The sequence below is a fragment of the Ochotona curzoniae genome, unplaced genomic scaffold, assembly GCF_017591425.1.
Source record: "Ochotona curzoniae isolate NIBS_2020 unplaced genomic scaffold, NIBS_Ocur_1.0 scaffold_4701, whole genome shotgun sequence".
Lineage (NCBI taxonomy): Eukaryota > Metazoa > Chordata > Mammalia > Lagomorpha > Ochotonidae > Ochotona > Ochotona curzoniae.
In genome coordinates, this window is record NW_024467122.1 from 39,325,296 (window position 1) to 39,349,503 (window position 24,208).

Genomic DNA, 24,208 nt, shown 5'->3' on the forward strand with positions numbered 1-24,208 from the left:
AGGTACAGGGTGTGGAGTGGCCACTGAGTCCAGGGTTTCTGGGTACATACAGTGGAATAAACAGGTGCATTGCAGCTGTTTGGGGGAAGTGAACCAGCAGATGAAAGATCTCTGTGTGTCCCTCTGTCATTCTGCCTTTCAATTAAATAAAATGAATTAAACAGTATATGAATAATTTTATTCCTCTATTTTAAGTATAGATTTTATGAAGAGATGTGTCTGAAAAGGCGCATGCATACAATGCAATTTGTTTACATTTAAGTAGTAAAAATATGCAGCTGTGTACTTGTATACGGTGTGTGCTGTATACGTTGTATACTCTAGCTGTGTGCTGCGTGTGTTGTGGAGACATGCAGGGCTGTCCGGTGCTTGGCCTTGACACGGATCTCTCTCTAAGCTGCCTAGAAAACAGCCAGCTCTCATGCTCAGTGTCCTGTTGGGCCGTGGGCTAGCAAGCTGTCTGATTCTGGAAGCTGTGATGTTTGACAGAATTTCCTTTAACAGTCACCTAAGATCGGGGCTGCTTGGTGTCCTAATGTGTTCATTATTACTCAAGGGGCTACTTTTAACCAGAAGGCTGTCAAAGGGTGGGATGCCTCTGCCATGTGCTGCCCATGGCAGGTGGAGTTCAACAAGCATCCTTCTCCAAGTGCCCCTTCCCATGGGTGGTGAGGAGGATAGGGCCCTGGCCCCACGGACCCTACCCTGAGGAATGCCAGCAGCACTGGGTGATGCTGGTAGGTGTCCATGCTGAGCTCCTTTCACAAGCAGCGGTGCCATCTTACCCTAGATCCTGGGAAGACAGCCAGGTTTGTCTAGATGAGATGGAGAACTCCATCCTACGGCTGGCAGCACTGCGGCCACCATCCACTAGCAGAGGAAGCCTTACTGTTTGAGCTCCCAGTGTGCGTGTTTTGACTATTTCCATCGTGAGGTTTGATAGAGCTCTCAGAGTAGAGTGAAGATTTCACGAAAATGTTGTAGCGTTAGTTCTAGCTCTACTGCCCTGTTCACAGACTCTGAAAGAAGGTTATTTACTTTTCTTTTTCAGCTCTTTCTTCCCAGGCTCCTTAAATACTGGTGGCGCATTTTTCCTCTAATGGTGTGGAGGGAGGCCCTATTCTGCTGGCTTTATTGATCAGGTTTGAGCTAATGACGGCTGTTTGTTTGAAGTAGATTTTGGTCTGTGTGTGTTGGAGGTGGAATTCATGCAAAGGGGCAGATGTAATCGTGCTTCGGGTTCTTGCTGTGACCGACAAGAGTTCGTCTTTTTTCTTCCTTTCTTTTCTTTGGGAATGAAAATAACACTTAAAATCATGGTTGGCTTTGTAGTAGGAGTCAAACAGTAACAAAGGATCTGATCAATGCCATGGTCAGGTTTAATGTGAATACATTTCTATAATTTTAAGGACCCGTCGTTTTTAAAACAGCATTTACTTTGAGGGGAACACTAAATGCTTATTAAAGCCCTTTGATTTTCTAATTAATCATGCTGCACTTGGGGCAGGTAACTGCTCTCTGGTAGTATCGCTGAACAGTATCTATAGGGGAGATGTTTTGATAAAATCAAAGTTAGATGAGAAAGTGCAAAATCACAGATCATATATAGAAACAAAATAGAGCCAAAAATATAAAGAAAATATGTGCTTACATATGCGTGTGTCTGAATGTGAGAATGCTCAAGAAGTTCATGGATAAGGTGTGTTCTCCTTTTAAAAATGTTTGTGTTTGTTTCATTGAGAAGGGTGGGGTTTGGGGGTTGAGGCTGGCTGCAAGGTTGCAAGGTCAGAATTTTGAGCTGTCCAAAGCCAGTGCTTTTTTTCTTTTTTTTTTTCCCCTCAGTAGCTGATAAATCTGTCCATTTCTTAGTTTCAGGACAAGTTTTCATCACTTCCTTCTACAAAGAATAACTGTACTTGAAATTGATAAAAAATGACTAAAATGAAAGGTAGCATGCATTTTGTTTCAGTCCCAAGCGACATGGCACCAGCAGGCGCCCTACAGTTTGATTCTGGTGCTCACCACCTGCAGTTAGGGCAGAGCATGTACCCTGAGACAGTGCAGTCCTCCACAAGACGCTGGCTTTTGATTTCTCTGCCAGCCACAGTTGGGAGAACCTTGGGCTACTCTAGGTGGCTGCCAATTTGGGAGTTCCCACAGCCCCTTTAGGAGATACAGAGACTTGTCAGATCAACTCACAGATCTCAAGAAGGCACTTATTAAGAGAAAATCAGTGGGCATTTATTGTTGCTTATATTTTCAAGTTAAGAGGGAAAAGGAGAGGAAGAGAGAAAGAGAGAGAGCAATTACGTGGACTTCTATCCATTGGATCATCACCACAAATGCCTACAATGGCCATGGTTGGGTCAAAGGCAAAACCGGGAACTGGGTCCTGCAGCTTGGCCTCCCATGTGGTGGCAGAGACCTAATGACCTGACCCATAATCTGCTGCCTCTCTGAGCCTGCATGACCTGGAAACTGGAATCAGGTGTTGGAAGCAGGTATTGAACCCAGGTTCTCCAGTTGGGATGTGGGCATCTTAACCAGGGTTTTAGTCACTAGGCCACATCCCTCCCCTAGCACTTTGGTGCTTCCTGTCTTAGGACAAGGAATACCCATCAGGAGCAAAGCAAGCAGTACTCAGGGGAGCTTAGGAGGCGCTGGGACCTGCAGTGTGGTGTCCTTTCTCAGGGAATCAGGTTGTTGTTACTAACCTCCCTCCGGGAAGTGTGCATCCTCCAGGAAGCTTACAGGGCTCTGAGGTCCTGAGTTTTTACTGGCAACTCGTTTTGCAGGCACAGCTGATTAGACCCAAGTGAGAGCTCAGTCCTCCTCCCCTCTCCAGACTGCGTGGCTCAAAGGCCCATTCTTCAACTCACGTGGCTAGCGGAGAGCCCCCTACATTCTGCAGCCACCCAGGGGTTCAGCTTGAGACCCCCTCAGTAGGTGTGAGCTGGTGGTCACGGGTCAAGGAGGTGATGTTCCAAGGGTGCCAGGGACTTGGGATCAAGCTCAGCAAACTTTAGAACCCAACAGTGTGAGCTGTATTTTGGGTGTGCTTTTGCGTAATGCGTTTCAAACAACATCTGGGAGTCTTGGGTGGTGATGGTAGTGGTGGAGGTGGGTCTGATTTGTTTCCCAAATGGGAAGTCAGACTCTGCCTCCTCTAATTTTAGGATGAAAAGAAAAATGCCCAAGCAGGTTTTCCAGGTCCGGTCCTTGCATGTGCCACATGCTTGGCTCCTGCTCCCTAGAGCAGGCTGGCTAGGTTCCTGCTGTTGCAGCTTCTGTCCCAGTACCCTCTGCTTAGTGCAGTTGCCTCCCCCACCTCCAGGTCTGTGAGCCACATGTGTGTTTGCGGTTGCATCTTTGCCCTTCCGCCACCATGGTCAAGGTCCTGGGACCTCCCCCCCGCCCCCAGGATGCTTCATATACCTCTGTGGGATGAATTCATCCCTTCGGGCCCCTCCTTCAGGTGTGGCTACCCAGTGCTTGCTGTGCCTAGACTTGTTCTCGTGTTTTCCTGCTTATTTCCATTCTCAACGTCAGTCATCGCTCTTGATCATTGTTAGTCTACACAGGGCTCCGCCTGATGGCACAGGGCTGGCTGGGGGGTGCTGACTGCCTGTGCTGCCAGCTGTGTCGCACCTTCCTTGTGCCACACCCTAGTCTGCCTTGTTCATTGCTGTGCTGCCCTTACCTGTTCCTTATCTTCAACTTGGAACTTTCCCTGGGTAACACATTCTTAGGGTTGTATCTGTTTTTTTTTTTTTCCCTTAAAGATCCGTCTACTTTTATTTAAAAGGCAGAGAGAAGGAGAGACAGAGAGAGGCCTGCTACCCACTGGTTTACTCCCTCAATGGCTGCAATGACTAGAGTTGGGCTGACCCAAAGCCAAGAGCCAGGAGTCTCTTCATGTCCTTGGACATCTGCACCCATGTCCAAGGACAGGAACCATCCTTAGCTGCTTTCTCGGGCCTTAAGAGCTGGATGGGAAGTGGGACACCTGGGACTTGAACTGGTGCCCATATGGGATGCTGGCACTGTAATCTGAAGATTAGCATGTTACACCACTGTGCTGGCCCCTGTTGAATGATTCCATTTTTCCTGTCAGGTAGATTTGTCTTGGTAAATAAAATCATTTTGTCAGAAGGCTGCAGAAAACAGACAGGAGGGAATTAAGTGAATTTTACCTGAGAACGCAAAGCTTGTTAGTAAAAATCCCTGGAATTAGAGTGCTGGACTCCTGACCTCATGTCTAATGTTTCTTCTTGTCCTGCTCTTCGCCCCCCTCCAAACTGGTTCGCACATGTGAGCAGACGAATAGAAGACTTTACTGACCGTCTTTCCAGCTATCAAAACGTGAGGAACCCCATCAAACTACTTGTCCTATTAGTACCACCTCATTTGATTTTTGGACTGCCAAAAGTAGAAGCAATTGACAGCAGTAAACTTGACTTTGTTAACTTTCTGCTCTGGAGCTTCTGAATAAGGAGAAGAGGGATTCTGCATCGCCCACAAGCTCAAATTAAAGGGAATTTGCCTGCATCTTCAGGTGCTAAAACTGCTCCCAATCATCCAAAGGCTTTCATTCAAGCTTTGCACTGAGCCGGCTGGCAAATTCACCCATATTGGGCATTGGTATTAAAGTGTGCTATTAAAATGGATGAGGGAAAAAAAGTTCCAGTATTTTTATCACAGAGAAGAAAGTATGCTAGCAATATCTTGTTATGAATGGCTTGCTTATGGATGTCACAGAGATTGCATAAAGCATGTGAATACTTGAGGGCACTTTGAGATGTTCATGGAAAATGGAATTCGAGGGCCTGGCTCCATGGCATATAGATTAAGCCTCTGCTTGTAGTGCTGGCATTGCCATTTTGGTGCCAGTTTGAGTCATACCTGCTTCACTACCCACCCAGCTCTCTGTTAATGTACCTGGGAAAGCAGTGGAGGACGGCTCAAATCCTTGGGCCTCTGTACCCACTTGGGGGAACCTCAGGAAGTTCCAGTTCCTGGCTTCAGATCTGCTCAGCTTCCACTGTTGTGGCCATTTGGAGAGTGAACCAACAAATGGAAGATCTGTCTCTCTGTCTGTAAATCTGCTTTTCAAACAACAACAACAACAACAATAATAATAGAAAATGGAATCAAAATTTAAATTTATTTTGGTGCATAAGTTTTGAAATCTATGCAGTTTTTTTTATAATAAACAGTTTCTGCAAGCTTTTTGAAGATTCTTCGCATAATCTAATGAAGATAAATTTTAGGGTTTTACGAGACTGGAAAAACAAAAGCAAAACAAAATTCATACAGTTTCCAGTCCCTCCACTGGGTCTGATGGATATTTGAATTTTTCTCTTGATCATCTTTTTCCCCCTGTTTTTTTGGGTGTTTGTGTGTGGTCAGCAGTCCCTTTATTGAATGAATAAGATGGAGATGATGAACCTCCACAAAGATAGGTCACCTGAGGAGGAGGAGGAGGACTAGCTATCCCCACCTGATTTTGCTTTGAGATTTAAAGACCCTTGGCAGCTTCCTTATCAGCCTCTCCCAAGTTGTGTTGTCTTTCCGGCCCTCTGGGTGGAGACGCCTGCTTCCACAGGCCACGCTTACCTGAGCCCTGATGCCATTTTTTTGGACTGATTTTAAAGACTTTCTTCCCTTTGAATGAGGCTACTATCGTTCATGCTTGCTGTCTTCAAAACTCAGAGTGGTGATGTCTTCCGATGTGCATTTTATAGCTGGGTGGGCCAAACTGATGCCTGTGGTCGCAGATCTGGCACCGCTTGAGCAGGACACAACACAAGACTCTGTCCTTTTTAAATTTCTTGATTGTTTTTCATTTTATTTGGAAAACAGAGAGAGATACCCACACAGAGACAAGAAGAGAGAGGGAGAAAGGGAGAGATGAGAGAGAAAGAGTGAGAGAACGAGAGAGCTTCCATTTGCTGGTTCACTCCCCAAATGTTTGCAACAGCTGGGGCTGGAGCAGGCTGAAACCAGGAGCCAGGAGTTCAATGAAGAGCTTCCACAAGGCTAGCAGTGACCCAAGAATTTAAGCCAACATCTGCTGCATCTGGTGAACATTAGCAGGAACTGGAATCAGATGGAGAAGTGTGCCTGAACCCCAGATAATCTGATATGGGATTTGTGTAGCCCAAGCAGCCCGACTTAACTGCTGGGTCAAGCACCTGCTGCTCCGCATCTTCAATCTTCTCACGTCAGTATTGGAGGCAGATGTTAAAGTAATCTAATCCTGCCACTTTGTGTTGGCTGCTGTATGAGTGGTGGTATTGGGGTGTGTATGTGTTCTCTTTCTCCTCCAGACCCTCTGTGTGCACACCAACTGCAGACCAGAGAGGTTGACCAGATGCATGTGATCAGTACAGTGTTTTTCACTCTTTCTGGTTGGCTTTGGGAGAAGGGACTCATCAGCCAGAGGTGGGCCCAGGTGCAGAGGGAGGTGTGATTTTTCTCCCCGGTTGAGACAGGTATCTGCATCTTTCTTTGTAGCCCTGTCTCTAGATGCCCTGAATCTCCTTTTCCAGGAATTCTTAAGACATGATGTTACCTTCCTCTCCTGTGGTTGGCTATACCTTTGTGGGTGGACATAGTTTCTTTACAAAGACTTCTCTCACCTAGCCCAGCTGGCTCATTGCTGGGGCTATGATCCACAGCAGTTTTCACAGTTCTTTTCCACTTTTTCTCCCTCTTATTTTTCCTTTGTGCCTTTCCTCTCTTGTAATTTCATCCTGCTATCTACAAAGTTTTCTTTCAGTCTATCTCCTTTCTCTAATCTTCATTTTTTCTTTGTTGTTTTTATCTTTGCTTTTTAAAAACCATTTTAAAGATCTCATTTAGAAATGGATATGATAGCAAGGCATGAAAAATTTAATCTGAAAAACATAAAACAAGGTGTTTTTGTAGGGAGTGTAAAATGGTATAGCCACTTGGAAAAACAAAACAACTTTTGAAAAGTAAAAAGTAAAAAACAGGCTCAACGCACTTATAGCGATTTACTCAAGAAACTGAAAGTTGACAGTATACATGAACTTTTACATGAATGTTTATGGCAACTTTATTTAGCAGCCCCTAAATGGAAATGACCCAAATGTCTACCAATAGGTGAATGTTAAATTATAGTATTTAATGCTTAGAAATGGGATTTTTTAAAAAAATTTATTTTTATTGAAAAGGCAGATTTACAGAGAGGAGAGACAGAGAAAGATCTTCCATCTGCTGATTCACTATCCAAGTGACTGCAACAGCTGGAATTGAGCTGATCCTAAGCTAGGAGCCAGGAACTTCTGGGTCTCCCATGTGGGTGTAGGGTCCCAAGGCTTTGGGCCATCCTCCACTACTTTTGCAGGCCACAAGCAGGGAGCAGGAAGGGAAGTGGAGCAGCCGGTATACGAACTGGTGCCCATATGGGATCCCGATGCATACAAGATAATGACTTTAGCGACTAGGAATTTGAAACATCATTTAAGCCAATGCATGACACACCCACATCCCAAATTAGAGTGTCTGGGCTTGAGTCTTGGTTCCACTCCTGATTTAAGTTTTCTGCTCCTGGGCACCAGATAGATTCTTGCTGCTCACATGGACGTCCTGCACTGACTCCTTGGCTCCTGGGCATTTGGGGAGAGAACTGGTGGATGGGAGGCTCTGCTTCTATCTCCAAAGTAAACCAAGTGAAAAAGTAAATATTGTATCTTTACCATGAGATACTACTTAGCAGAAAAAGGGAACGGATTGTTCAACAACATGAATACATCTTTTTTTTTTTGGTAAAGATTTATTTATTTTCATTGGAAAGGCAGATTTACAGATAGACAGAGATACAAAGATATATTCTATCCATTGGTTCACTTTCTAAATGGCTGCAGCTGAGCCGATCTGATGCCAGGAGTCAGGAGCTTTTTTCGGGTCTTCCATGTGAGTACAGTGTCTCAAGGCTTTGGACCATCATCCACTGCCTTCCTAGACGTTGAGTAGGGAGCTGGATGGCAAATGGAACAACTGGGACACGAGCCCATGCCCATATTGGCTGCTTGCAGTACTTGGAGGTAGAGGATTATCCAGTTGAGCCATTGTGCTGAATCGCTCTTCGTTGTATGAATGAATCTTAAAATAACAAGATTGAGTGAAAAAATCAGACAAAAAGTACCTACTGCATGGCTTTACTTAAATTTCAGTGCTTTAAACTAAAAGAAAGTCATTTTTAGCCATGGAAAACAGGGCAGTGGTTTCCTGGAAGGCAGGGGGCCCAGGGAAGCCCAGGTGGCAGGGACTAGGGGTGAGTGAGTTTACTTTTGGAGTTAATGTATATGTTCACTTAGTGACTATGATGATAGTTTCATGCATGTCAGAACATCAAACTGCACACTTGAAATTTGTATTTGTTGTGTATCCATTGTACCATATTAGAGCTGTTAATATGCCTCAAAGATGGGGTATTTGTTTCTTGTTGCTGTTATAATAAATGATCACAAACTCAGCATCTTAAGATTAGCATTCAATGTTGTCTTGTGGGTATTAGATGTCTGAGCTCAGCGTCCATGAGGGGAAGTCATGGTGTCGGCATGGCTGTCTTCTTTGATTCTGTCCCACATCTGGGGACCATCTCTCTTCCTTACCTGGTGTATCTTCCAACCTCTACGTCACTTCCCCACCTCCTCTCTGTGGTGACATCACGTCCTCCCTTCTCCGCTCACAGGTACACCTGGTTGATCTCCCCATCTTATGATCTTTAACGTGAACCTCACCTGCAAAGCCTGTAGACTATATAAGAAAACATGTGCGACTCTGAGGATTAACCTGGCTATCTTTGGAGCCTACATTCTGCCCATCCCAGGTGGTATGTGTTCACTCAGTGGAGATGCATGCGTGTTGCTTAGGAGCTGGGAATGCTTCTTCTTTCTTTCTACTTTGGCCAGTGGTATTTATCAGCGGCCCTGGCTCTTGAAGGGCAAGGGAGCAGCTGCCAGGTTGGAGTGTTCTGAGAAAAGCTCATCCTGCAGATGTTACCCTGTTATGTTATATTATGTGTGGGAGGAGAAGGCTGTTCCTCCCTCTTCCCCCCCAGGCCACAGTCCCAACCCTACAAGCCTATTTTCAAAGCAAGGAACATTTTTTTGTTTGTTTGTTTCTGTGTTTGTTTTCCTGGAGGAATGAACTTCTGCAGCCAGGGCGAGGGAGAGTGCTTACAGAAATATTCCCATTTTGTGAGAAGCTAATCCTCCTGTTACAGGCTTCAGTCTGCCCTTTGCTAACTCCTTTTGGATCACACGTCTGCTTGGGTGGGTGAGGTGCTGGGAAAATCTTTTCACCTGAGCCTAAAGCAAACATCAGGGCGGCATGTGAAGCTGCCGGCTGGGAGACTGCCGAGCCCTAGATCTCATGCCTAAAGGCAGGTAAAATCCCTTGGGCTTGGTGCATCCTAGATCCTGGCATTGGGGAACCTTCCCAGAGCAGGAAGACAGGCTGTATTACTTTGGAAAATGAGGTTAGAGGGGAATTTGGCCAATGAGAATCCCTGTAGGGCAGCAGCTGGTACATAGAGGATACCACTGATGCTTGTAGCTCCAAGTGGCTGTCTTGTGTTTGAACTCTCGTCTCCAGCAGGTGTAGTCTGTGGAAACATTCAAAGAGATCTCAAGACTGGGAGCTCTCCAGCCTGTAAGGGTACTTTGAAAAGTTCACAGTGCAGCTGTTTGCTGTGATGCTGCCATCCCATATGGATGCCAGTTCAAGACCTGGCTGTTCACTCCTGATGTAGCTGCTTGTTAATGTGACTGGGAAAAGAACAGAATTGCCCAATTGCTTTGACTCCTGCACCCATGTGGAAACCCGGATAGACTTTCTGGTTTCTGGCTTTGGTCTGGCCCTGCCTTGGCCATTATTCTGTTTACAGAGTGAACCAGCAGAGAAAAGGTCTTTGTCTTTCTCCCCCTCCCTTTATAACTCTTCCTTTTAAATAAATATTTGTTTTAAAAAGAAAATTTCTCAGGAAATGGACATTATGAAAAAACTATGATGGACTTCCAAAGTTTTTTGCACCAATGTAAACCTTTCAAGTCCATCTTTACATGAACTTTGTTTGAAGTACGCTCATATGATCTCCTCCAAAAAGAAGTTACAGATGGAAATACATGAATTTGGACTGGGGATGGTGGGGATTCGAGGCTTGGATCTGTCTAGGCGTGCTCTTGGGGCTCACAAGAGGATAGTCAATCTGTGAGTCAAAAGGGGGTAGTCCTTATGTATAAATTATTTTCTTGTGGTCAGGAGAGAAAGTTCTGCCAGTTTCTATTTGGTGCTCTGATGAGCTGGATCTCCTCCATGCAACATGGAGTCTCACAGCTCTGGTGTCTTTTTCCAAAGTGTTGGATGAGGGAGGTGTGCTGCCAAGGGGAGAACCAGCTCTACAGGTGGAGACACAGCTGAAATTTCTCCCCTTGCCTGAAGGGGGCAGCAAAGGCCCAGGTAGGGTGGAGATCTCTTCCTTCACAGGAAAGTGGGGAAGAAAAATCCTTAGTAGTTTACTGGGCCCCCAAGGGACGGGTCCTACTTAGCCTTGGGTGATTTTTCTGCCTTGACCTTGACAAATCCTCTCATAGGAGGGTCATGTCTCCTCTCTGGAGGTACTGGATGTTGGGGAATGGGAGCTTCCCATGGAACGAAGGAAAGGGAATGGGCCCAAGGGCCTGGACTGAAGCAGACACAAAGGCACAGACTCCCCCATCCCTGCCCTCTCAGACACCCGTGGAGTGTCGGGGTCCTCTTCTAGCTTGTAATCGAGCCATCGAAGCTAATGGGATGGTTTCTGCATTAAATGAAATTGTGGATGAAGGATGAGGGTGCAGGAAACAGACTAATGGTTCTAATGTTTTCCCCAACCTTTCACTTCTCAACAAAGTGCTGTCATCTGACTCCTTGTTTATGTTCTAGGAAGATGATGAGTCTTTTGAGAAGCTGTTGGCACTGATCACTTTGTTCCTCCGCCTTTTGTGTTTAGCTGGGTGGAGGCAGTCAGGAGCGACTGTAGCAGAAGTTTCACCATGTTGCCATGTAATTGTCCAAAATGTTTCTATGTTTGAATGAAAAAATGTTATAAGAATTCATTGTTTTGTATTATTATAACTAACAGAGGGAAAACTAAAGCTCCTTTTTCCTGTATTTCTCCGCCCTTTTTCCTTCCTCAGAAGGATCCAATGTTGTTGATTTGGGAAATACCTTTCTCACCATGTGCAGTAGTTTGAAAAGATGCTGCAAGTGTGTGACACTACCTCCTTTAGCAGGAGGAACCTAATTTCCCTTATCTGAAGTGTGGGATGCTCCTAAGACTTGCTGTGAACATAAGGAATGTGTCAGGTGTTTGTGAGGTCTGAGATGAGGGTGTAAATAGCAGTGGGCTTCCTCCCCTTTACTTGCTCTCCTGTCTTGGAGTCTAGGCCTGCCAGCAGGCCCTGAGGTCACCAAGAGTGAGGCAACGGTGCTCTTTGGCCATAAGAAGCACTGGAGACAAAGTGGTGAGGAATGTTTGCTCTATTATGCACAGGTTACAGCTTTTAAAGATTAAGAAAGGGGAGGGCAGGAGTGCGTGTTCCAGCTGACCCTGCCCACCAGACACCGTAATTAGCTGTATGATAAGTCTATTTTCCTTGATCTTCCAGTCATGTCAGAGGTCATGTTTCACGTGTATTCCCCTTGACCTTCTAGCCATGACGGAGGTCACACTCCATGTGTAGGCCTGGAAGTTGTGCCTCAGGACACGGGAAAGTAAGCTTTAGGCCATGCCCATCAGGTAGCAGGGCAGGGGCCTGGGGCAAGTGCCCACACTCTTGGACCACTTGCCTGGGGGAGAACAGCAGCTATGTGTTGTATGTGGAGCAACTGAGGCCTCCTGCCAGCAGACCCATCAGTGAGCCATGAGGAAACTATTGTGATAACTTACATAACCTTAGCAACTATTGTTAGGGCCTCCATGACCTGCTAATCCCAGTCCAAATTCACCACATGCTGTGTAGTTTGTGAGGACACAGGCTCCCCGATGCCAGAGGAACCCTATGCCACAGCATTCCCAGGGACAAAGAAATGAGCACAGGATGGAACACATAACCCCCCAGACTACTTTTATTCCAACAAAGCTCTCCGAAGACATTCGTGGAGCAGGTGTGTCTAGTTTGGGTTTTGTGGTGGTTGCTAATATTTGCTGCCCAGATGATCCTTCAGGATTAGAGGATTTGTTAGAACCGCTGCTGGGAGACAGCCCTCAGCCTTCAGAACTCTGCAGGAGGGGCTGAGACAGCCTGTTAAGACTGTGTGAGAGCTAAACATCACACTCTGTCCAACAGTGCCTCCCTCTGCCCAGCACGGTCTCCCTCCCTCTCTTCCTGCTCACAGGTGTCGATACTGGGCAAATCTCCTGGGTGCTCCCTTTCCCCTCCAGGTCTGTTACTTGGAAGCAGGGGGAGACACCATCTGAGAAAGCAGATGATGAGACAGGGCCTTGGGACTGGATTCTTGGCCACCTGGCTGGTATCACTGAGGTAGATGGAGCACTGAGGACCTGTGGCAGACGGTGACGGCATGCAAGTTCACTAACCAGTGAGTACATTGATGCACTTGTACAAGGAGCTTCAGTCACTGGTCGAAGGTCCCAGCAATTTGCAAAAATATGGGAGAAATGATAACAAAACTCATGCTCTGGAAAAGGATCACAGAGAGTTGAGAGTAATTAATCAGCTATTCAAAGCGAAGTGTCAAAGCCGGAGGATCTCCTGGGAGGCATATAAAGTGGCTCTTATCTCCAGCAACCAGAGGACAAGAAGGTTGAAAATCAGACTCAGGAATTAACCATCAGAGAGCTCAAAGAGGCTTAACTTCTGACTACAGCAGATCTGCTTGCCCAGGCTGGGGCTCTGGGTGGGAAAGGATGGGACTGCCACACATGTCACAGTAGAGGCCCCTGGACTTTTGATTCCCCAGTTTCTATAGAAATCAAGAGGCAGGAGTAGGCGTGGTGGTGTTTACTGTCATTCCCATGGCCAGTATGGGGATATTTATCCCTTTCCTTTGCATCTTTGGGCTCTGTGATTTTATAAGTCTTGGTGCTCAAGGGGAAGTGCCTTCTCTGGGGACTAACCAAGAAAGCTTCTGACCTATACACCATGGCTGCCATCTGGGTGTTTTGGGTTACTTGTGACAAAGAATGACAGGGAAATAGAGTGTTGACCCTCCTGTCAGAACTAAATGACTGTAAGTAAGCAGGACAGAGCTGCTGTAACTCAGTGGGGATGAGAAAGGACACACTTCAAAATATACAGATGGGCTAAATCTTAATAACAACAACAACAACAACAACAACAACAAAAGGAGGGGGCAGGTATGATGGTTAAATCTTTACCTTGCATCCACCGGGATCCCATATGGGTGCCTGGTTCATGTCCCTGCTGCTCCACTTCCCATCCAGTCCCCTGCTTGTGGCCTGGGAAAGCAGTTGAGGCTGGCCCAAAGCCTTGCATCCACATAGGAGACCCGGAAGAAGCTCCTGGCTCCTGGCTTCAGATGGGCTCAGCTCTGGCCATTGCAGCCACTTGGGGAGTGAGCCAGCAGGTAGAAGATCTGTCTCTCCTCTCTGTAAATCTGATCTGCCTTTTCAATAAAAATAAATAAAAAGTTTAAAAGAAAATATATAGATAGATGTAATTCTTTCATATAAAAACCTGCCATATGGATTTTCGTCTTTCATAATATGCATTGAAAAACTCTTTTTATTTTTCATTATACAGTTCCATAGACTCAGGGGTTTCCCCATCCACCCTCCCTATTCACCCTTTGCCTGTTGTTTTCCCTTATGTTATTACAATAATATAGTCCTCAACAATAGTCACAAGTCCTGGATGTTTTTGCAAGAACACGACAAAATATATGTACAGGAATGTTTGTGTTGGAGTTGTTTGTATTGTAAAGCTCAGCACAAAATAAGCTACTGGAAATTACTTAATATTTATTAATGGGGAGTGGTTAAGCAGTTTGTGACATATCTACCCTTGTCATGGAACACCATACATTTATTGGAAGAAAGGAGTAAATATGCACCTGCTGATCTCCAAGATGAATTGATAAATGTGGAATTCAATTGGCAAAACAGGTTACATAGTCCTTTTATATAAATAAAGAACAAATATGCATGCTGACATATGCAAGCACAATTTGTTGTTGTTTTTTGGATTGTTTCCCTTTGGGGAGTGAACTTAGCAGATTTTAAATTAAAACAAACATTGTATCTTTCTGTGATGTTTAACTCTTAATAATGCACATATATTATATTGCTTTCCTATACAGTTATTGGCAAATGTTTGTGAAGTAATATGAGCCATTTTGATTTTGTTCTTTTATTTATTTGAGATAATGTTTTTAATTTGCATTATAGTCAAAGGCTTAGTGGCCTTACTAAATGAAGGGTTCAAGAGATAAAATGTAAAACAACCACAATTTGGCAGGAAAACATGCAAGAGCCAGACTCAATAATCACATGAAAAGATGTTCAGTTTCATGATGTAAATTTTAAAATAGTCACAAAATCATTTATATACTACAGTAGTATATAATCCCCATTTGAAGTGTTTGGTAAAACAATGTAGCTTTTTTTTTTTAATTTTAAAAGAAAGCATGATAGCTATTAAAAAATCCCCAGAAATGCTATAGAAATTTGATAGATTAATATCGTGATTCCCCCTCTTGGGCTTCAAATCATTTAGGAAATAAATTCTAAGACTTTAGACAAAACAGCCTGGTGAAAAATCCATTTGTGTGTTGTTATGTTGCAACTCCTTGATTACCCATCTTAGCATCTCATTCGTCCCCGGATGGAAGAGAGCTCTCCTTTTACTGGGTTATGTTTAGCTTACAGAGGTGTGTGTGTGTGTGTGTGTGTGTGTGTGTGTGCACGCTGTGCACATGCTCTGGAGCAACCTTGCTGTTTCCTGGGATCACATTCAGATGAGGGGTACCATGTTACAGTGGCCACATTTCCCCCAACTGGATCGCTCTGAGGCCTGTTGCTGGGACCTGCACCTGCTTCTGAGCCACAGAGTCAGGGAAGTTTCTGGTCTCAGCAGATCTCTGTGTCCTTGCTGTTCTTGGTGCAGAGGTGGATCTCTGATCTCCCTTCTGTGGCTTCCTCTCTGCTCAACAGGCTTGACAGTGATCCCACCATCTGCTCTGAGTCATCTGTGACACCTCCACCTCTTCAGGAAGCCTGCAGTAGTTTCTGCTATCCAAGCGACTCAGGTGCCTTCAGCTCAGTTCTTCTACTTTTATGTATGAGTAGGAGAGCAAGGAGAGATACAGCTCGGTTTACTTGGATGCTTGTGAGCCTCCAATAGCTGCACACCACTGGCCTGCAGAGTCTGAACCTGGGCCATGAGTCAGATTAATATCATTCGACTCTTATACACACACTTCACACTAAGGGCTGGATCACTCTTTTGTCAAATCCTGTTACATTTCCAGCAGCCAAAGTTGAATTTGCCTTTTTATGAGGTTTGGTCATAGCCCTCAGATTCAGTACATCTTTGTTTCCCTAGCATGTCTGTGCCAAGTCCAGGGGCTATCTTACTAGATTCTGTTTGGTTTACACTGGAATATGTGTGTGTGTGTGTGTGTGTGTGTGTGTGTGTGTGTGTGTGTGTAAGGACAATGCCATTCCCTGGGTCACATCTATGTAAAAGGGTGCCATATAAACATGGACATACTCCTCCAACCTCACCTCTCTGAAGAGCCACACTGTACCTGGGAGCACCAGGGAATGTTATTGGCTTGATGTTTCTAGCATTTTGGTGCAGACACAGGGACATGCCATCTGCGCAGTATAGGAGGTGGGGTAACAAAGTCTTCTTCGCTCTAAGTCAGAGCTACCTGATGGCGTACTTGGTCACGGTGTACCTGATCCTACTGTGGGGCCAGGCTGCTCTCAGTGTTAGGGTTGCTTTGACCACTGAGTTCTTTTTTTTTTTAAACCTTTCTTTAAAAAGATTTATTATTTACTGGAAAGTCAGATTTACAGAAAGAAGAGACAGACAGAAAGATTGTCCATCTGTTGGTTCACTTCGCAAGTGGCTGCAATGGCCAGAACTGAGCTGAAATCAGGAGCCAGGAGCCCCCTCAATGTCTCCCACATGGATTTAAGGTCCCAAAGTTTTGGGCCATTCTTTGCTGCTTTCCCAGGCCACAAGCAGGAAATTGGATTGGAAGTGTAACAGCCAGGGTATGTATTGGCACCCATATGGGATCCTGGCACATGCAAGGTGAGGACTTTAGCCACTAGGCCCAATTGACCTCTGATTTCAAATCTGCTATGGAGAGGGGAATTCAATGGACTCCAATAGGGATACCTGAGAGGACTAACCCAAGTCCTCTTAATTCAACAACTGTTTACTGAGTGGCTGCTATCTGATTGCCAAATTATCCCACATTGCCTTGATGTTAGGAACTATGTATTCCATTGATAGACCATGCTGTTGTAGTACAAAAACCCCAAGAAGGTAGCCATGGGAGAGTGGGACATCTGAGGATACAGCTACATTACCCAGAGAGCACCAGGCCACAGGATGGTTAGGATGGAGCTGAGAAGGATCAAAGGGAAGTTCTAACCAAATTTACTTCATTCATACTGTGGATGACCTTTGGGTGTAGATGTTTGGCTATAGTGTCTGGTGGTCTGATGTAGTATTGCAGACACCTGGATGCTGCAGGGGAAGCCTCTGAGTCTGGTGAGCTGAGCTCCCTGTGTGATCATGGCCTCAGGAGGTACCAAACTTTCAGTGGCTGCCTGAGATGTCATCTGCGAAGCCAACTTGCTTGTTCCTCTTCTATCCTGGGAGATTGTTAGTACCATTAATAAGGAGTTGTGCTGGTAAATGGAAAGTTCTGGGTCTTTTCTGGTGTCCTGCTTCCCTCTCTTTGGTATGGGCTTTGATTGTGTGTTGTTGTGTTGTTGAAACCACACTTCCTCTGCTGCTGGTTGTTACAGTCTGGGCAGGGTTGGTTCAAGGGTCAACTCCCCAACAAAGAGCTTCTGTTTGCAGCTGTTGGGCTCTTCAGGAGACTGAGCTGAAGGTGGGGAGAAGAAATTTCAACAATGTTTCCTTGGTGGCATCTGTGGGAAGAAAGCTAGTTACACTGGTTTATAAATTTATGAAATGGATAAGATTCTGTGGTCATAAAATGAAGTAACATTGCATCCTGATCCAGCACACCCATTAAAATTATGAGGTGTCAAAATGTGTAATAGCACGTTCAGAGCCTTGTGCCTGGTCCTTCCTCAGATGTACTTCTCTGGCTCTAGCCTGTACTATTCATCAAGATATTCATGGTCACCATTTTCCAGGACTCCTTTCTTTGATTCTTCTTATTCTTTCATTGGAAAGGCAGAATTAGAGAGAGATAAGAAAGAGAGAGCAAGTGAGCAAGTGTTGATAGTTTACTCCCCAAGTGGCCGCAAATCCTTAGAGCTGGGATGGTCCAAAGCAGGGAGTTTGGAGTTTCTTCTGGGTCTCTCATGTGGGTTCAGGGTCCCAAGGACTTGGGCCATCTTCTGCTATTTTCCCAAGTGCATTAGCGGGGAGCTGGGTCAGAAGTGGAGTAGCCAGGACTCGAACCATCACCCATATGAAATGTCAACACTGCAGGTAGAGGCTTAGCTAGCCATGCCATGTGATCACTCCCTCCCTCCAAGTTTCCTTTTCAAAATCCTTGGTGTAGAATACAACTGTTCTTTTTCAAATATATGATGTCTAAGGCTTGCTAGCAAGATATAGCCTCCCATTGCCAGCCTCTGATCAGGCATAAATATGTGAGAACATTGAATCCACCCACCCCAGGCAGTTGGATTGCAAAGCCTCTGGATTGTTTTTTATCCTTCACAGTTGCAAGTGTCTGTATTTTCAGAGGCAAAGTGGTTTGCAACCTGGACAAGGTACCTGACACTGGAATGCAGGTTTGAGAGTGTTTGTCATGCTTTTTGTTTTTACAGAACAAAGGGTCATACTACTCCGATTTTGAGGGTGTGACAGTGGTTTATCTTCAGGCAGAGAATGTCTAGGAATGTCACAGAATTATTTATACACATAAATGCACACAAACAACACATGACAATGACATTGCATGTATTAATACGTATGCACAAAGCAAATATTTATAATATACATTTGCATATACATTTATGCCAATGTTTTGCTAACTCTAAATTGCTATACAGACATTGGATATATTTGCTACTTTTGTCCTTTTGTATGAAACAGCTCTCTATGCATGTATTCTCAAATGGAATGAAGCCTAGGTTGAACAACAACTGCGCTCTCTCAGGGCAGGCTCTTCCCCCACTCTGTTCTTTATTCTCATCTATTTTGGCCTCTTCGAAATAAAGTCTTCTTGGCACATTTAATAGAAGTTCTGTGTTTTCTGATTAGAGGGGCTCTGGAGAATGGGAGAGGTTGACAACTGCAGCTCAGCCCTTTGATTAAACCTTATGCCCATGGGGGACTTGGTGCTCAGGAGGAGTAAGATGATCTTGTAACAGAGCCGTCCATTGAGCAGCCTGGGTTCAGTGGTCAGTACAACTTGGTTCTTCAAAGTCCTCTAGGACTGGAAAGTGGGCAGTGGAATGACCCTGTCAGGGCACCCTGACCCAGTGGCAGCAGATTCTTTGTACTATGAGGGTGTGTTTAACAGATTTTTCAGATATTAAGAAATCCTTGTATAATATGATTACGCCTAAAGCTGGGGCTCATTGCTTTGACTGTAAATTATGGATGTGATGACCCATTATTAATTATCATTGTTGTTTTCAACAGAAACTATTTTTCAGTGGCTCTGTTTTTTAAAAGATTTATCTATTTTTATTTGAAAGGCAGATTTACAGGAAGAGTAGGAGAAACAGAGGAAGTCATTTCCCAAATGGGAGTGATTTATTAGCACATTTCCTCACCCCACAAAGCACATCTTGTATATTACAAGGGTAGCACCGGTGTGGAGACTCCTCCACTCCCCTGCTTTTTTTCATTTTAAACAATTCTACTTGATTCCAATACCTGTTATCCAAGTAGGCATGAATGTTTTATCACACACATGATAAGAAATAATAATGAGTTATGGCATATGGAATATGACTACATACAACAGTGATTTTATTTCTTATTCAGAGCTAACAAGGACATTTTAGCGGATTCATCTGGAATAGAATCATGTCACTAAAAATTAGATAAACTTTCTTGAAATTAGTATCTTTCTTCTCATAAATTTCAAAAGCTCTTAAGGCACACAAGACATTTTGCTTAAATACCTGACTTAAACCAAAATGAAAGTGAATCTTTGAAAGGTCATTTTAGAATTCTTCAAATAAGAGTTACAGATTTGTTTTAATTACTGTATGAGATTTTTTGTAGTATTAAATAGTAAAGTCACTATCCACAAACCGAACAATATGAATGAAGAATATGCTCTAAGCGGCCTGCACTGTGATGTAGGTGTGTTGAAAGTCACCATCTGTGAGGTTGGCATCCCATATAGAAGCTGTTTCCCAGCTGCTCTACTTCTGACCCAGCTTCCTGCTTATGTGCCTGGGGAAAAGTAGTAGAAGATGGACCAAGTGTTTGGGTCCCTGTACTGTGTGGGAGACCTGAAAAAGGCTGCTGGCTCCTGGGTTTGGCCTGGCACAATTGCAGCCATTACGACCAGTTAGGGAGTGAACCAGTGGATAGAATATTTTCTTTCTCTCTCTCTCGTGTGTGTGTAAAACTCTGCTTTTCAAATAAATAAAAATAAATATTTAAAAAAGAATATACTTTAAAGCATTATTTTATAAGACTTTGAAAAAATTTTTTTACTGAATGACATGATGAGGTGCCAACAACAATTTAGAAGAAACAGATGTTTATGTGCATGAATGGGGTTTGATTCCTTTATAAACCTCTATATGCATATAGAGTATTATGATGAAGCTGAAAGGAATATGATTCATCTTTGTCATGTAAAACCTGTGCTTGCTTTTTCCCTCACAGGTGTTGAGTTCTGCAACAAACATGTGGCAAGCACGCACCAATCTGTCTTTGTTCTTGATAGTAGTTACATAGAGAAACCTTGTAGGAAATCGAAAGCTCCAGTACAATGTACATTGCTACCCTATGAGCAGTGGGTAGTCTTCCTCAGAAATGCAGACCTCTCCCAGGGCAGATGTGGGAATCTCAACGTGATTTATTTCAAATTCACAAAGTTCTTCCTTTTCTCTAAAAGTTAAGTTCTCGAAATAAGTGGAATATTCAAATTCAGAGATGGGATGCCCCACTCAACCATGTGCTTGTGTAACATGGAAGGAAAGCACTATGAAATTTTTCTAGTCCATCTTCCTAGTGTTTTTCACTATTTGAGACTTGCAATGTAACAAAATATCAGACTTATCCAGACAAAGTTCTGGTCTTCTGCCTGGGACTGGGGAGGTAATTCCTGCCTGAAAGGAATGTCTTTGTCTGCCGTGGGCCAGCCAGATAGGAGCATTATTTATTCTGGGGGCTTTGGACCATCCAAGCAATGGGATTTAGAGTGAAGGCTTTGTCTTGGATGGTATTGGTTTAGCCTCTTGAGGGTGCAGAAACTAGATCAGTCACATGGACATTCAACTAGGAATGAATGATGGAGTTCCAGTGACACCAAGGATTGGATGGGCTGCCCAAGTTGGCAATGCCCTGTGAGTGCTGCTTTCCCGACTATGTGGGGAGAAGGTAAAGAGAAGCCCATGTTTGGTACTATTCCTGGACCTTGTTTTATTTTTCTCTTCTTACGGTCATTTTAAAAAAAATATTTGTGTATTTGAAAGGCAGAATTACAGAGAGGGAGGGGGAAAAGGGAAGAAGGGGTGAAGAGAGGAGGGAGAGAAAGAGAGAGAGAGAGAGAATCTCCCATCTGCTGCTTTTTTCCCCAAATGGGTGTAATGGACAGGTTAGCTCAGGCTGAATCTGGGATCCAGGAGCCTCATCCACGTCTGCCACCTGGGTACAGAAGCCCAAACATTTGGGTCATTTCTTCTGCTTTCCAGGTATTTTAGCAAGGAGTGGTACTGGAATTGGAGCAGCTGGGATTAGAACCTGCACCAAATATGGGATACCAGCACCATAGGCAAAAGGTTTATCTGTTAGGCCATAATTCCAGCCCCTTGTAGTTATTTTTAATGTGTGTCCTGGTAAACAGTAACTCTGAGTGTCATAGCTTTCAAAAATTCTAATGTGTAGCTGAAACTGAAGGTGGTCTTGGGACATCTCCCAATTTACAACTGGTGTCATAAGTGAGGAAGAGTTGTCTTATTAACTATTCCCCAACTTTATAGTTGGGTAGCTTTTGTAGTTGGCATCTGGTTTGGGATTCACTAGAATGACTGCACTCATTGAAATGTGGGTTTTAGGGACAGAGAAGGTGAGGAGACGGGGACTGGTGAACCTTCAGTTCCTGGTCATCTATGGTATAGAGTTATGTCTGTGCCACGTTATTTGAAACTAAAGTTACTAGAGGTTAAAGTTATCAACAGATATCAGCAATGCTAGATCCAGCTCCCAAGGAATAGGCTTATTGGACACATAAGAGAATGTAAAATAATGAGAAATAATCCAAATATATAATCCCTCATTTATTATCATCTGTAATAACTAAAATGCAAGTGGTGGAGAATGTTGGGCTTTGTCCTGATGTGGGGATATGTTCAGATTTCTGGTGATCTGAGTTATTGCAGTTGGCCCACGAGTCACTCCTGAAGGGAAAAGTTACTCTGGGGCAGCAGATGCTTTGGTTCTTGTCTCCGGTCATCAAGAGGTTCACCAGGTTGAGAAGTGATGATATCAAGAAGGAGCAAATATGTGATGATTGCTTTACTTTGTAGCTCATTGTCATTAACTTCCTAGAAAACCTTTACTTAAATGATTATGAGAGGCTATCTTAGGGCCAGCGGTACTGATTTTGACCACTGACGAGTGAAAGAAAATACTTGATTTGATGTAGGACCCATGCTCACCATTGAATAACCATAGATTGCTCTGCATGATCCAGACATATAGTAGGTTACTAACTTGGTGTACTGGATGAAAGTTTCTGTAAAATTTCTTGCTTTTGAGGAAGGACAAATGTTATCCTCAGTGAATTCTGAATGGAAGTTGAAAGCTGCTGTGTTTTGTATGTGGTCCATGCTGGAGTGACTTTATCACAATCAAGATATTTGTCCATTAATATGACCTATAACTAGGTCATAGTAAATCCTGTGACCAGGGTGCCTTTCTTGCCTCTCCCCGCCTCCCCAGACACCCATGTAATCTTGCTGCTTTGAAACTCAACAATGGTGTTGAGAAAGCCTTGTTAATAGGATCTTGGTTTGCCTTATTGGTTTTACAAATATTTAAAAATTTAAAATGATTCCCAAGAAAGTGAGGAAAGACAAAAGAAAGAGGCAAAGAGCATACCCCAGCAGAGTGGAAGCTATAGGTGATCATTAAGGCATAGGAAGGATAAAGCTAACATTTTTGGAGTTGAAACAGAATCTGAAAATAGACTCAAAAAAGGTATTCATCATTGGATGAATAGATGAAGAAAACGTGGCATATATAGACATGGGACACTATTCTATAAAGAGTAAAATTCTGTCATTTGCAGGAAAGTGGATGGAACTACAGGACGTCATGCTAAGTATGATAAGTCGGACACAAACACCACATATTCTCCTTTGCATGTGGGAGTTAAAAGAAATCTCTAATTATGAGCACAGATTATTGATTCCTAGAGGCTGGGAGGAATGGCGAGGAGAGAGGGAATTTGAATTAAAATATTTAGGAAAAATTGGTTATGGTTTATGGACTCTGATACATATATAATAATATGTTGATATGAAAAATATTTAATAATATTGATGCTGGGTGTGTGATATATGGGAACTCCACCATTTTTATTTTGTTAATTTAAAACTGTTCTGAAACAGAAAAGTTAAAAATTTAAATAATAAACATATAGATTTAAAAAATTTGAATAAAATTTAAAAATACATCTGGGTAAATCTTGGGAATTCCTTTAGGCTCTTGCAGTATTAAATGGCTTTAAACAATTCTACTGAACTTACTTTGATTTGGGAGAATGAAAACATTTGGAAGGCAAAGGTGGCAATGAAAAACCTGAACTTGAATCACCATTGGCAATAAACTACCAGTTCATTTGAGATGAAGAGTGACAAGAGACCTGGGTCATCTAGCTTATATTGCAGCTGGAGACTCAAAACTTTCTGTACTTGTGTGAGTAAAATGGCTGGAAATGTAGAGACGAGATTTCTGAGATACCTTGGTAAGGGACTCTGATGTACTGTGAGTCCAAAATTTGTTGGTAAAGTCCTACTGGAGGTCATAGATTGGGAGGATAAATAATGGATCATGGGATAAAGGTGAATGTTTTGATGAGAACTGGGATGTTTGAAATGGCTTCATGTGTTTCCTTTACACAAATACAATATTGGATGGACACTATGTTTGACTGGTAACTTCCCCTACCCAGTGTTGCAAAATAGAAAGCATTTGAGTCTTTCCCTAAAATTGACCTTGATACTAAAGATATGGTATAGAGCTGTGTCTGGGTCATGTTATTCGAAGCTAAAGTTTCTAGAGGTTAAAGTTATCAACGGATATCAGCAATGCTAGACTCAGCTCCCAAGGAATAGGCTGATTGGACACATAAGGGAATGCAAAATAATAAGAAATAATCCAAATTATTTCCCCAAATCAACCTTGCATACTAAACAGCAGCCTTGAGATCTATTTGAATCCTACATATTGTTAATTTGAAGCAATAGAAGATATATAGTTGAACAAAAATAATGAAATATTCAAAGCTGAAGTGCTGGTATCAATGATTGTTTTACGCAGTAACCCTGTATAGCTTATGTGTAAAATGGAGGGCTCATGTAAAGTGACAGGGAAATATTAAACTTGAGTAAAGTAGTGCTACCAATAGCATTAGCAGTCCTGACATATTTCAACAGGAAAAAAATATACTACAGGTCCTGAGGGTTACTACTCAGTGATTGATTTTGCCATGCCCCCCTTTTTTTCTGTCTTGATCTTGGAAAATATCCAATTGCTACTTGCCTTCATGTGGGAAGGATTCCAATTTATATTTA

The 24,208-nt window shown here is 43.5% G+C and overlaps 1 long non-coding RNA gene across 1 annotated transcript in view; it reads left to right on the forward strand.

Moving 5' to 3' along the window:
- The window catches only part of LOC121149474, a 48,851-nt gene that overhangs the window by 22,832 nt on the left and 1,811 nt on the right, over positions 1-24,208 (forward strand). The gene's annotated exons all lie outside the window — the stretch shown is intronic.